The 14,143-nt window shown below is 46.3% G+C and overlaps 1 long non-coding RNA gene across 1 annotated transcript in view; it reads left to right on the forward strand.

Moving 5' to 3' along the window:
* LOC136793157 (uncharacterized) overlaps positions 1–14,143 on the forward strand; it is an 80,856-nt gene that overhangs the window by 50,773 nt on the left and 15,940 nt on the right. Inside the window, exon 2 of the long non-coding RNA XR_010838042.1 lies at positions 13,316–14,103. This is a non-coding gene — a long non-coding RNA (uncharacterized lncRNA). The remainder of the gene's footprint in view (positions 1–13,315; positions 14,104–14,143) is intronic.

Consider the following 14,143-nt stretch of genomic DNA (forward strand, 5'->3'; position numbering starts at 1 on the left):
GTGGTAAAGCATTACGTGGCCACAGCATAACGTTACTCTCAGCAGTTATACAAGAAGGCTGTTTTCAATTTTTCACGATTATAAACAAGGCTACAATGAGCATCGTTGTCCCAATCCTGTAGATTTTGTGAGGATGAAATGAGATGATCCACGTAAAGTTTCTAATATAATAGTGATAAACATTCAAACTGTTGTCCCTTCCAACTCTCTCATTTCACCTACTTTTCTCCTGCTGTCGTTAGTGCATTTCCCCCCTGAGAATAAGACCCTAGAATTGTGGCTCTTTAGTTAAAGCAAATACACAACTTTTAAGATCTCAGTATGGGTCACTAGGTTACTTTCCAGAGAGTTCGTACCGATTTTTCTTCTACCTTGAGTGCTGTTATTTGAATCACATTTTGGTTGGTTCGTGCAGCTGCTTAACCTCTGCAGCAGTCCCAGCTCATTTGAAAAAGAATGGATACGTGTCTATAACTGAATCACTCAGCTGTACACCTGAAACTAACACAACATTGTTAATCAACTCTACTCCAGTACAAAATAAAAAGTTAAAATATTAGAGGGCAGGGGGGAGGGTGTCAGTCGTCTGAGTGCGGAAGCTTGTGAGCTGGCGGCCACGTCAAATCCTTGCCCACTTCTAGCTTTTTATCCAACCCAAACCACCAGAGGCTCCTGAGCCAACCTTCATGAGACTGGGTGTACATCAGGAGTCCCACCTGCTCTGGGGGGCTCGAATCAGGTTCATTGTGGGTGGTGTCACCCAAACACCTTCCTGTCCCCCAAACCCATTTTATGTCACCATATTTGTTGGACCTTTGCTCCCCCAATTCCTGGCTTCTTTACTTTCCTCCTTGCAATGGAAACCCTGTCCTAAACGTTAGCCCACTTCTCTGGGGCCTGGACACCCCGTGTGGTCCCTGCTGATCTCTTACCCCTGGGGAAATGCAGTCTGTTTGCAACTGGTTGGGCCACATGGAAACACACTTCTGTCAGTCACATCAACTTAGAAACTTTTGTTCCTCTGTCCCACCCACAAGAACCAATCTCCTTGAGTCTGTACTGTATTCCAGATCGAGGTCAAATTTTCTATTCCTCTTTGGAGTTTGGGTCACCTCCCTTCCCAAAGCCTTGGCCCTGGGGCTGATTTGCTCCCACCACCTTGAGCCCAGTTCTCAGCATCCTTCTCGCACCCCCAGTCGGTGCTGCCGAGTTCCCACTCTGCTTATGACCAAGCCAGCTCACAAAACAGCAGCCTTGGGCTTTCCCTGGTGGTGCAGTGGTTGAAAGTACACCTGCCGATGCAGGGGACGCGGGTTCGTGCCCCGGTCCGGGAGGATCCCACGTGCCGCGGAGCGGCTGGGCCCGTGAGCCGTGGCCGCTGAGCCCGCGCGTCTGGAGCCTGTGCTCCGCAACGCGAGAGGCCACGACAGTGAGAGGCCCGCGTACCGCAACCCACCCCCCCAAAAAAAGAAAACAGCCTCTGGTGCACTTCTGTCTATTTCATGGCTACGGGGAAGAGCAGCAGCCGGCGGGAAACACGCCAAACAGACCCGGCTCCTGTGGGAGTCACGGAGTTCAGCGTTCTCACCCCTTTAAGCCACCTTTCACACTTGATTGATTGCTTTCTATCGGTTGTTTGCCTGATCTGATCAGAGAGTTTGGGCAGCACTTTCTGTTGACACTTTATTGCACTTTGGGTAAAGTTTAAACATGACTTATCACAACTCTGACACATCTGGAAGGCCATGTTTAGCCCCCCTCCTGTTTTCTGCCTCTTTTGGTTATGAGAACACAGGGTATAAAGGCCATTTAAAAAAAATATCTATCTATCTATCTATCTATCTATCTATCTATCTATCTATCTATCTATCTATATATATATACACACATAAGAAGCAAGCTCATTGCTTTGGATCTCTTTGGAGAAGGGCCTTAGACATTCCAGGTTATAAGCACCGCTACACGATCCTGCTTTTTTGCTCTAGAGTTTAAAACTTTCATCTTTATTTCATTTCCCACAGGTGAAAAGCATCCATTTCCTAGAGAAGCACCTGTGGGAGAGCAAAGTCCCAGGACCCACACTTCCGTATGTCTCTTTCCAGTGGAGTGGCTGACGTTGCAAATTCCATAGTGTCCTTGATTCTCAAGTCTAAATTGATCAACTTCCTAAAGACCCTCTGGTTCAACCTTCTCCTCCTTCCTATGGAGATCTCTTCTACAGCATCCTGGTATGGGAATCATAGGTCTCTGTACCCATCTAGCATAGCTTGTTTGGGGGCTTTACTCTTATCATGAAAACATCTCTCTCTCACTAAATGGGAAATCACCTCCAATTTTTATTTATTCCCTACTTGTTCAGTACCTATTATGTGCCAGGCACACTGCTAGGCTCATGGGATGTCAAGCTGGGTAAATCCCAGGATTTGTCTTTAAGGGGTTCCGAGTGGAGTGATGGACACGGTTACAGAGCACAATGTGCACAAAGTTCCGGGGGGGACACAGGCGGAAGAGTACTTAGTTCTGCTAGGGAAGGTGGGAGAAGACTTTGCAGGTTGATGTGACCTCAGAAAGGAGCCTTGAGAGATTGGGTCAGATTTCATTAACCTGAAAAAGGGGCAAAAGAATCCACTGGGGAGGAAGGAAAACATAATCGCCCTTTTCCCCAGACTAGAATCATCCATGGCAGAGCACACCTGAAACAGAGCAGGGCTGCGAAGGAATGGACAACTCTGGAAAGGTGGGCTGGAGTGAGGCTGGCGCGGACCTCGAGTGCCGTGCCGAGAGGTCTGAACTTTCGGCTGCTGAGGAGAGGAGCTGTGAGAGTGAGGGATGTACCGGCATCAGCAGGATGACCACCCAGAGAACCTGGGATCTGGGGCCGAGGCAGTGTTGCATTCAAGAACTACGTGGAGGCACAGGAAACTATATTCAATGTCTTGTAATAATCTACATTGGAAAAGAATCTGAAAAAGAATATCTATATTATAATATATATATATATATAAAGGATGTAATATACAATACATAACTGAATCGCTTTGCTCTACACCTGAAACTAACACAACGTTGTGAATCAGCTACACTTCAGTTAAAAAAAGGAAAATGTTCGGAAGCAGGATCGCAGAACATAGCAACCGTTGCATCTGGAAGGTGACGGAGAACATGGTTCCCGATTCTGCAGCGCCCCGAGCATCGTCCTCCAGCTTCCCCAGGAGCCTCCTCTTCTAAGGCACTCGGTTTACCACACGTCACGTGTGTTCCAGAATCTGCAACATCCTCTTCGCCTCCCTTGAAACACACTGGTTTGCTGGGGCCCCTCTTAATTGTGGTCCCCGGAGTAAAAAACATGCAACAAAAGATACACAACTGGGGCGGTGCGGGGGGGATACAGTCTCTTTTTACGTGCACAGCAAATGTCTTCTCCTCTCAGTTCCACATCTTGTCCTTCCCTGCCTCCTGATGAGGGAGAACTCTCCTCCCTAAGCCTCTGCTTGTTCACCAACACCATCTATGAAACAGAGCACGTGGCCACGTAAAGGAAAAGTGAAGAAGAGTCATTTTTGAACGTTCATTTGTCTGCTCAGTAAGAATTTGTGATACTTAGAGCGTGCCAGGCTTCAGACGCATTGTAATTAAACACTATGTACCAGACCCATCGCTGGGTCCACGGGGTGTCATGATGGCTAAAGTCCAACCAGTTCAGTCTATCTAAAATATATAAAAAGATGTCTAAAACAAGTGTTCTACTAACAAATAACTTATAGTCTAAGAGGAAAAGAATGACGGCCACCCTTTCATTTGTGTGGTAATAATAATATGTGACATGCATTGAATGCTTTCTCTGTGCAGGTATCCTTCTTTTTTTGTTTTTTTAACATCTTTATTGGAGCATAATTGCTTTACAATGGTGTGCTAGTTTCTGCTTTACAACAAAGTGAATCAGCTATACGTATACATATATCCCCATATCCCCTCCCTCTTGCGCCTCCCTCCCTCCCACCCTCCCTATCCCACCCCTCTAGGTGGACACAAAGCACCGAGCTGAGCTCCCCGCATAGCAGCAGCTATGCGGCTGCTTCCCACTAGCTATCTAGTTTACATTTGGTAGTGTGTATATGTCCACGCCATTCTCTCACTTCGTCCTAGCTTACCCTTCCCCCTCCCCGTGTCCTCAAGTCCGTTCTCTACCTCCGGTCTTTATTCCTGTTCCTGCCCCTAGGTTCTCCAGAACCTTTTAATTTTTATTTTTAGATTCCATAGATATGTGTTAGCATACGGTATTTGTTTAGGGTATCCTTCTAATTGCTTGGTATGAATTAACTTACTTGGTCCTCATAATAACGCTGTGAGGTAGGTGGTAACCCTTACTACCATTCCCACTGAGCAGAGCAGGAAACTGAAGCACAGTTGCTCAAGGTCATACAACAAATTATTAGAGGGAGTCAGCATTCAAACACAACAATTTTGCCTACTGGGTCTGCACTCTTTACCTGTATGTTGTAATATCTTGCAAATAACTAACATAAACGGTAGAAAGAGAGAAGTGCGATGAGAGAGAAAGTTCAGGCTCTTGAGCCTGGCAAAGGTGGCCAGTTTTGATCCCTTTGTGAATGATTCATCTCTGGTGTGGGTTTCTCTCAGGCACGTTTCCGGGTATGGGGGAGGGAGGGAGGGCATAACTGCCTTACCTCATGCATCTGTCTGCTGCCACCTGTAATTTACAGCGGGAGGACTCACATTCAATTGGACCTTTTGGTGTTAAAGTAATCATGTTCTATGCGTTTGCTTTTAGCAGGTGACAATAAAAAAATCAATGGATTATAATGATAGGACCTTGAAGTTCAGCGCTGCCCCAGACTGTAATGAAAATTCATTTCTGGTGTGACAGCCACAGATTGGCAATTTATCTCTCCCCACCTAGCAGGCGGTTTATTATGTTGCTGGTTTGCTACCTCTTACCGAAGGGACCAGATCGTGTGCCAGGCTGCCCCAGTGAGTAATAGCCTGGTTTTATTATAAGGGATAAATTAATCTCATTGACTTCTTGCATTGGCTTAATGAGGTTAGATCAGCCAAAGCCGAGCTTGGGAAACCCGTTGCTGGTCAACAGCCTCTAAGTGCTGACAGAGGGCCCTCGAAGGGCTGAATCTGGAGTGAAAACCCAGCACTCTGCCTGCAGGTGGGTGGGAAGGATCTGAGGTTTGGTTTGGGGGATTGGCTTTCAAGTGGGCAAGAGTTCTAAAGTACAACTGAACCCGCAGAGAGCTTTTGCACATTAGTAGATAAGTGTCTAAGTAAATGAAACAAAACAAAGACACAATTTTAAAAAAAGGAGTCTTTCTTTTTTTTAAGCTGGTTGTTCTCGTCATTTGCCCGGGCAGCAATGGCTTTAAATTCCAGCAGGGAGGGGTGGGGAGCGATGCATAGAAGGGGGGTGGATTACAGAACACCACAGTGACCTTCCAGAAGAATGCATCCTGCTTCTCTATGGCTACATGGGTTGGGGTGTGGGGAGTTGCTTTGGCACAATGTGTAGTGACTCCCTGCCTTCCAAGTTCCGAGATGTTGCAAGAGCCCGCCTTCACTGCTTGAGCTAGGGTCATGGCAGGGGAAAGGCATGAAAGTTTCCCTCCGCCCTTGTACCCTGGTTTAGCTCTAGGTGAGTGAGAAGAGTCCTCTGAATATCTCCCAGGCATTTGCCAACAGGGGCAGGCCAAATGGACCGTCCTCTCCATTGGGTGAACCCTCCTGCCTAAATGTCCCATGAAGCTATTTCATTTGCCTCCCTGTATGTGTACATTTAATGAGAATACCATGCTCTAGAGATTAAAGTAACCACAGAAGCCATGTCGAGGGCGCTAGAGCAGAGAAAAGTGGAGCCAGAGAGAAGCTTTGGGTGATGTCCACATTTCGCATTCTCTATTTCAGAGCCGATCATGTCTTGCCTTTTGGAATGCAGCCATAATCCCCAAGGAAATTATGGACGAGAACTTTAAAGGCTTTCTGCCCCAGCTAATCCATTCCATGTTTAATTTTATGTTTCTAACTCTGTCCTTTTCATTGAAAAATGGTGACTTACCAGAAAAAAACAAAACAACAACAACAAAGGTTTCAGTTCTCATTTCATAAGATAGAAATTTCTTGACATCTAAGCAGAAGGGGGACCATTGAGACATAAGAAAGCACTTTAATAACAGGGGCCATGACGGTGATTCAGTCAGGGCTGGCTGCATTGTATCAGTCAGGGCTGTTAGGATGTGGTAACAAACAACCCTCGGATTTTTTTTAACCTCGTAGTGTAAAATAAAAACACTGATACAGAGACCCACAGGAAACAAATATTTATCATATTATTATAAAGCTAACATCCTTCTAACCAGCGCTCAAGTTAGGAAATGGAGCTTAGGCACCCCAGAAATCCCTTCCCACATCCTGTTCCTTCTCCCCCTCCAAAACTAACCACCTTCCTTGATTTCATAGTAATAATCCCCAAACCTTAATGGATTAGAACAATTAACCTCTATTTCTTATTCATACTACGTATCTATCACCGGAAGCTGCTCCCTTGTCTTTGTACCCTTATCGTGGGACCCAGGCTGACAGAACTTTCTGGAACATTGCCAGGGAGGGTGGCAGAGGATACAGTGCATTCTGGGGAGATGCACATGGGCTCAGCCCGGAAGTGATCCACATTATCTGTTTTCACAACTCACTGGCCAGGGCTGGTCATGAGGCCCCATGTGATCTCAGAGCTCAGGAAATGTAATCCCACCTGGTGCCCAGAAGGGGGAGCTGAGGAGGGATTAGGAATATTCAGCAAATAGCACTCAAGTTGACAGCAGTTCTGGATTGGAACCCTGGTTCATTTGCTAGTTCTACCAGTGGTTAGACATGTGCTTTGGACAAACAACTTTTTAAACACTCGGTTACCTTAAAATGAGGGACGTTCGTAAGGTTCTTGTGAGAATTAAATGAAGTAATGCTTTAAAGCATTAGGACAGTGCCTCGCAATCAATACTCTTAACTCAAGGCTTATTATGAAACCTGTTTAAACCTCGCCCATTCAGTTACGACGCTCAAGATGGAAAGAGCTTCCCTTCAACCACTGTCTCAGATGGGGTTGGGGAAAGGATCGGATGACCTTAGTGGCTTGAGTTTCTCTAACCCCGTGTGTAAACACGAAGGAACAGAGCTGTGGACCACCTTTGGAAGCACTTTGGAGTCTGTCTGTCTTCCACTTCACGACCTATTAGTTTGCAGCGGGGGATGGAGGAAGAGAAGGAAAGACGAGACACTCCCGTTGCTAGATACGTCTGGGGTTTCTATTTTGTTGTTATTGCTCCAGGATGTTGATCTTTTCCCCTTTTTTGGACGAGAAGAAAGTGATTCATGTTCAGGGGAGGGGTCCAATCCCCTCTTTCACTGACAGCGAAACTGTCAAAAAGCCCATCCCTATAAACACTAACCTGGCAAAGGAGACCAAACCTCCATATGGAAAATCAAAGTAAGGGATCTGGCAGGGAGTTGCAAAGATGGTTTGAATCAGAGGCAGAGACAGCCCATGATATTGGGGTGGGGGCTTGAGGGGCTGTCTGCACCCTCGTGCCAAGATGGCTGGGGACCTGGGCCAGTGAGTTTCCATTCACTGGGGAAGGCAGGCCCTGTCTGCACTGGAAGCCAGATCATGGCAGGTCTCTGGTTTAAATTCGGCTCATCGGAGGGTCCTCTGAGCTAATTGGGAAGGAGCCGGGCTGTGTGTTTTCTTTCCTGCTTAATAACAAGGGGAATTGCTTACAGCTCTGGACTTTATTAGGGGGGAAATTTGACATTGTTTTGTTGGACAGAGGCTCCGTCCAGGGAGCTAATCTCTCACACCTGTTTGGCCTTGTTAAGGATCCAAGGGGCCCCGGCCTGCTGGCTATTGATTACTGCAGAGACTGATACAAGGGGAAGAAAGTATGGGCCGAGAGAGGATGGGGATTTTCCTCCTCAGTCCTAATTCCAAAAATCGAGTGCTAAAGAGGATACAAATGCCAGCGACAGAGTTAATCCATAGGATCTTTGCATCTGGATTAGATCCACCCAGCAGGACTGATTCCCTAGGTACTTATGAAGCATCTCCCATCTGCAAGGCCCCGTCCTGTACCAGCAGCAAGCCAGACAGGCAGAGCTCCTGCCCTTTGGGAATTTAAATGCTGGTCATCCAAGGGAAGATTAGCACATCTCTCATGATTCTAGGAAGCCGGGGTGCTGGTGGAGGGGGCAGGGGGTACCTCTAAGAACTGCTGCTGTCTCCTTGCCTATGCTTTTTCTTTCACTGGAGTAACTCTTAACAGTATAGGCTATTTCATAAGCCCGGGGAACCTTGCCCTTTATCCTCTGGGGGAAACTTCATCCTTGTTAGTGGTCTTGAAAGAATGGTCAATGGAACCTTCAGGAACTCTTCAGAGGATACATGGGGGCATAGATTCCTGCAGGAGAATGGAAAGCCCCTCGTCCTATGGGATGAGCAGAGAGCAAACCCAGGGCCTTCCGGTTGCCGGTCACACACCTTCCCCTTTTTCCGTACAAGGGCGCTGGCAATGGAGGAGGCTACGGATGCCAGCTGAACAGCTGAGAGCATAAGAAACAGATGCTATGACCCTCATGGATATAGAAGAGGGAGACATCTGCACGGTGATCAACAGCCTCATCTCTTGGGTTTGAATCTTAGCAGGGCCAGATGCATAGCACATGGGGCCAACTGCGAAATGAAAATGCAAGGCCTTGGCCAGGGGAGGGGAAGTCACAGGCCCACAGCCCAGACCCACTGTGGACATGCAACCTCCTTTCCAGGACATGGTTAGAATCTGGCTCGGGGGAGTCCAAGAAGACCCCCTCCTTTCCCCCCAGATGGGAATGGCTCAGCTTTCCTTGTGTACCAGCCTCTGCCTCTCTGAGGGCTTGTGCCATACGGGTACTTTTCCTTGTCTGCAGGACCCAGGCGCGCCCCACGTGGTGGGCATTGGTCAGGGGCAGGGCTGGCAACGGGGAGGACAAGGAGGCCGTGGAGCATCAGAGGTGGGAAAGCAGGTGGCCGAGAACCCATCCCAGGGGGCCAACAGGCAGCAGGAGGCTAGACCACACGTGAGCAGAGGCCCCAAGCCTCCAGGAAACGCTCCATCCGACTTGACTTACAAAACACAGATTCAAAGATAAAATTATTAAGAATTTTAAGACAGCATCTGCAGAGCATTAAACCCCAAGCAGGGGCCCTTGGAGTCCCCCTGGGCGACTGCACAGGTTGCCCGCCCGGGAAGCCAGCCCTGATCTCGGCTCCACGGCTTATAAGCAGTGAAAGCTTGAGAAGGTTCGCTGCTCAAAGCATGACTGTCTCCATCTACAAAGCTGTGACGACGAGAGCACTTGTCTCAAAGGGATGCTGTGAAACATTTAAAGTGATGATACATTCGAAGTGTTCAGAGCAGTGCCTGGCACTTAACAAGCACTCTTAGGCGTTATCATGATTATAGATTCACCTGCTTTGCTCTTCTATGGTATGATGTGTGATTGGGGTTTTACTTTTTTCCTTTTTTCTACCTAGTTCTACTGAGAGGCCCTCACTTTTTCATTTTGGCCTTTTGTTGCCAGTGGCAGGAGATTTCAAGGTATCTAGCTAAGCTTCAGGAGACCTACAGGGAAGAGCATGGAATCCTCTGCCCCACCCCCCCAATACACATACACACAGCACTCACACGTACACAGACACACAGAGAGGCACACACAAACAGACACAAACACTGCCCTCATTAATTGTTAATGTGGATTTTTTTTTAAAAGCTCTTCAAGGAGACTAGGGTTCTTTTTTGATGCTTTAAGGGTCCCCGTGAGCAGACAGCTGTTATAACCAAAAATAGCCACATCCCCCTCCCACTATCCCCACAGAAAGGTGCCTTTGGGTCTGAATTATACTTTGCTACTTCCGATAGGATTTTGCTTGAAAAAATAAAAAAAAAAGTTTCTGTGATTCTAAAAAATAGAATGTGTGAAAACCAGGGCTCTAATGAATGGAGCTGTTGGACCTGGACTCTGCAGCTACCTGTCTGCTGAGCTGGAGTCTCTGGCCAGGTGGCTGCCTCCCTGGGAAGCAGGGGCTGTATGTGGGCCTAAAGATCCAAACCTGGATTCTGGCATCTAGGTTCCTTGCCCAAGGAAATACAGTTAGGAAGTGTGGTTGAGTTGACAGCAGGATTTTCAGATTCCCATGTGCCTTCTTTTCCCACTGCACTGCCTCCTCATTTAAACTCACGTTCGAGAGTGATGTGGCTTTGTAGAAGAGCCAATCCAAAGTGGGTATTTTGATCTTCCCTTGAGAAACACTAGGCTGGGCATCAGAAGACCTGTGTTTTAGTCTCATCTTAGCCACCCGCAGTCACGTGACAGGAGGCGAACTACATAAGCCTTTGGAGCCTTGATACGCTCATCGGTTAGGTGAGAACGAACACTGTCTTGCTTTTTTCACAAAGCCCTTGTGAGGCTCCCATGATATAGGTTGTGCAAAAGTCCTTTTGGAAACTGTAAAACACTACTCAGAGGTATGAAACTATTAAGAGTGGGCTCTTGCCTGTCCTCTGATGAGCTTTGTTCTTGGTGGCCTCAATGGAAGAGTAGGGCAGGTAGAAATGGCTCGTACTGTGTCACTTTTCTAGCAATAGTTTTCTTTTACTGTTTCGTGATCCGCCTCCATGAAACCAAAGTTAAGTGACATATATGCAAAGGTGCACACATATTCATATACTTCTATTTAATTATCGTCCTTTAAGTCATTAAAATTACCCCTTCCTTACATGTAGTTGTGCTATTGGATAGTCACATGCTGATAACTGTTTAACCACCAGCTCTCTGAAGAAAATGTATTCATGTTTATACACACATACGCTGATTATAAATCTTACTGATATAAAGGTGTAGCATATGATTTGCAAATAATTATAAAATATGCAATACCCTTCATTGTAAATTCCATACAGCTAACTGACTCTTGAAAAACATTTCACTGACGTTTGCAGCTGACGAAGGAGTATAATTCCAACATGAGCACTGGTTGATATTTTCATTTTTGTTAAGGAATAAGATGAAAGAAGGAAGACGCTCGTTGGAACCTCACTTCCTTGTCGATGATGTGATTTCTTCACGGGATCAGAGAATGGTTTTTGAATCCTGGAAGAATGTTTCCCTGATGGATATTTGCTGGTCACTCACAAGGGAACAACTAAAGATGTGATATACTTTCATGTTTAATCTGCATTATTAACATTTTCTTCATCACTCAAGTCTAGACAACTGTACAATCATAAATCGAACCCTGTTTCGTAGTATTTTTAGATTTTCATGGTGTTCAATTTCCCACTATAGCTAACTCAGCTGAAAAAGTGACATCACTGAACACAGAGTTGGGGAGAGATATGCAGTCATCAGCCATCAGACAGTATTTCCACTGTATGGACACAAGAGATAGAGACAACGTCAAGGGCACGGTCAATAGTGAAACATCACAAAATAGTAAGGAAGTGATATGCGTATTTACCTTTCATTAAGATATAATTTATTTAATTGTAAGCTTGTAGAATTTAACTTTTAAGAGTGGCTGTGTTTAACAACCCACTTGCCAAAGTCTTGTAGACTTAACAATCGGCACCCGTGAGTGGGTACAAGCTGGCTCCCGCACGTGACCGCATGTTTGTTTTTCTCTTCCTTGTGAATCTGGAATTTTTCAGCATTCAGAAAGAGTTACTGAGTGCTTATATGTGCTAGATGCCGGGGATTCAGTGCCGCAGTCCCTGTTCTCCTGGAGTTTACAGTCTTCTTGAAAAAGCAAATAAATAGAGCCATGATTTAGAGCCATTTTCTAAGTATGTGTTTTAAAACTTTTTTTCATTAAATTTTTGTTATATTGGGGTATAATTGACTTACAATGTTGTGTTAGCTTCAGGTGTACAGCACAGTGGTTCCGTTATACATAGACATGTATCCATTCTTTTTCAGATTCCTTTCCCATATAGGTTATTATAGAATACTGAGGAGAGTTCCCTGTGCTCTACAGTAGGTCCTGGTTGATTATTTTATATATAGTAGTGTGTATATGTCAGTCCCAAACTCCTCATTTATCCCTCCATGCCTTTCCCCTTTGGTAGACCATAAGTTTGTTTTCTATGTCTGTGAGCCTGTTTCTGTTTCATAAATAAGTTCATTTGTATCATCTTTTCTAGAGTCCACATAGAAGTGATATCATATGATATTTGTCTCTGACTTACTTCACTTAGCATGATCATCTCTGGGTCCATCCACGTTGCTGCAAATGGCATGATTTCATTCTTTTTTACGGCTGACTAATGTTTTTGAATTACGAGATAGAAAAATCGTGTTTGACGTTCAAGGGCATATTTGTCCCACTATTTCCCAGTTACGTTCCAGGCCTGGCTTTTTCTCTTTGCTCTCCAGACCTCTGGCTAAAAACTCATCCTCTTAATGAAGAGCTTCGGGTGAGGCCGCGGAGCTTAGGACAGTGAGGCGACGCTGTCTCCAAGTTGGCCTTTGAAGTCTGACTATCACGGGCCGGGAACCCGCTCCATTTAGAGGAGGGGTCCTCTCAACTCCGTGTGATCCATTTAGATTTCACTTACGACCCTGCCTTTACCCTCAGAACGCATTCCTGAGACTTCTACCCTCTTCCACGGGCAAGTGCAAATTCCAGATCCCGAGCAGAAATGGATCCAGAAACACATGAATAAAAACTATACAGTGCCCACTTACCCTTTGTTAAGAATAATACCGGCTTCGTCATTTTGTAGATTCCCTTCAAATCAGGGACTTTGCAAAGCCGTGGTGACACCTTTGCTTATGTGAGGTGGTCAGTTAACTCAGGGATGGATGCTCGTGTGTCTGTACACTCACACGCACACACACACACACTCACACGCACACGCACACACGCAACGAGAGAAAAGCTCTCATCCGATATTGAGAAGAGACTGTTCGCCCAAAAGCGCCAGCAGTGAGTTCTCTGTCATCATTTGTAATAGCTCCTGAAATGACTTGGAAAACTTTAATTATGTGAGGGCTTTATTTTCAACTCCTGTTATCTTTTGAACTCCTGGAGGGAGGGGGAGTGGGTTACCCCGCAGCCCGGGCTTTTTCTAAAGAGCCTTTGTCTCTCTGCCCAGGTATTAAGTTGGCGGTGCAACCATGCTAGGTATATTTGGTTCACTTTTCCCCCTCCACTGCCCACCCCCTGCAAGCACCGTCCTGGGGCTGAATGTGTGCCTGTGTTCTCCAGGTCCAGCGTCCCCGGTCCTGCACTGGGGACTGAAAGAGAATGGGCCGCAGGAATGCACCCAGAACAGAGCCAAATTGTTCAAGCTGCGTGAAGAAGAAAGAAAAAACGGACGGGGACGGGGGCGGTGGCGGCTGGGAGAAGAAGAAAAGCTTTTCTTGTCGGTTCAATTTCGGTGGAGATATTTGGAGGATAACACAGCCATTTTGTCGGGCGGGGGGACACCAGGGGAGCAAAAAAACCCCAAGAAAACCAAAAAAACAAAACGGAGAGAGCCGAGTTTTATCGGCACAGTGGCCCATACAGCAAGGTGACATTTGAGAGAACAATTGCTAGGTTGTTCGGCCGCATTTGCTGCTATGAATGAAGCTTAAGAAACGCTGTCTTTGGATTGCTGTGAACAGTCATCTTCATCATTCCTGCGAGCTCTCTCTCTCTCTCTCTCTCTCTCAGTTCCCTTATGAAATAAGGGCACACAGGTAATAAACAAAGCACTATAAAAGATCAGATCGAGGTATTCCGTGGGCTCATTCAATGTCGGGAGCAGGCAATCTGCACACCACCGCCGGGGCTTTCAGCTCAAAACTGAGGAGAGGCAGGATTAGGCGGGACCCCTGGCTCTCTTTCTACAACCTGGCTGAATTTATCGGGGCCGTGTCCTTGGTCAGCTCACCCACACCTGAGGACGGAGGGACAGAGGAAAGCATGGCAGAGTAGATCCCCTTGGATTTTGCTCATTTGGATTTTTGGATTTTGATCTGACTTTGTCAATCCTCATATGCCAGATCCAGGTGAGTAAGCTGCCTGGATTAAAAAGCCGTTTGTCAGTCG

The sequence above is a fragment of the Kogia breviceps genome, chromosome 19 (assembly GCF_026419965.1).
Source record: "Kogia breviceps isolate mKogBre1 chromosome 19, mKogBre1 haplotype 1, whole genome shotgun sequence".
NCBI classification, from domain to species: Eukaryota; Metazoa; Chordata; class Mammalia; order Artiodactyla; family Physeteridae; genus Kogia; species Kogia breviceps.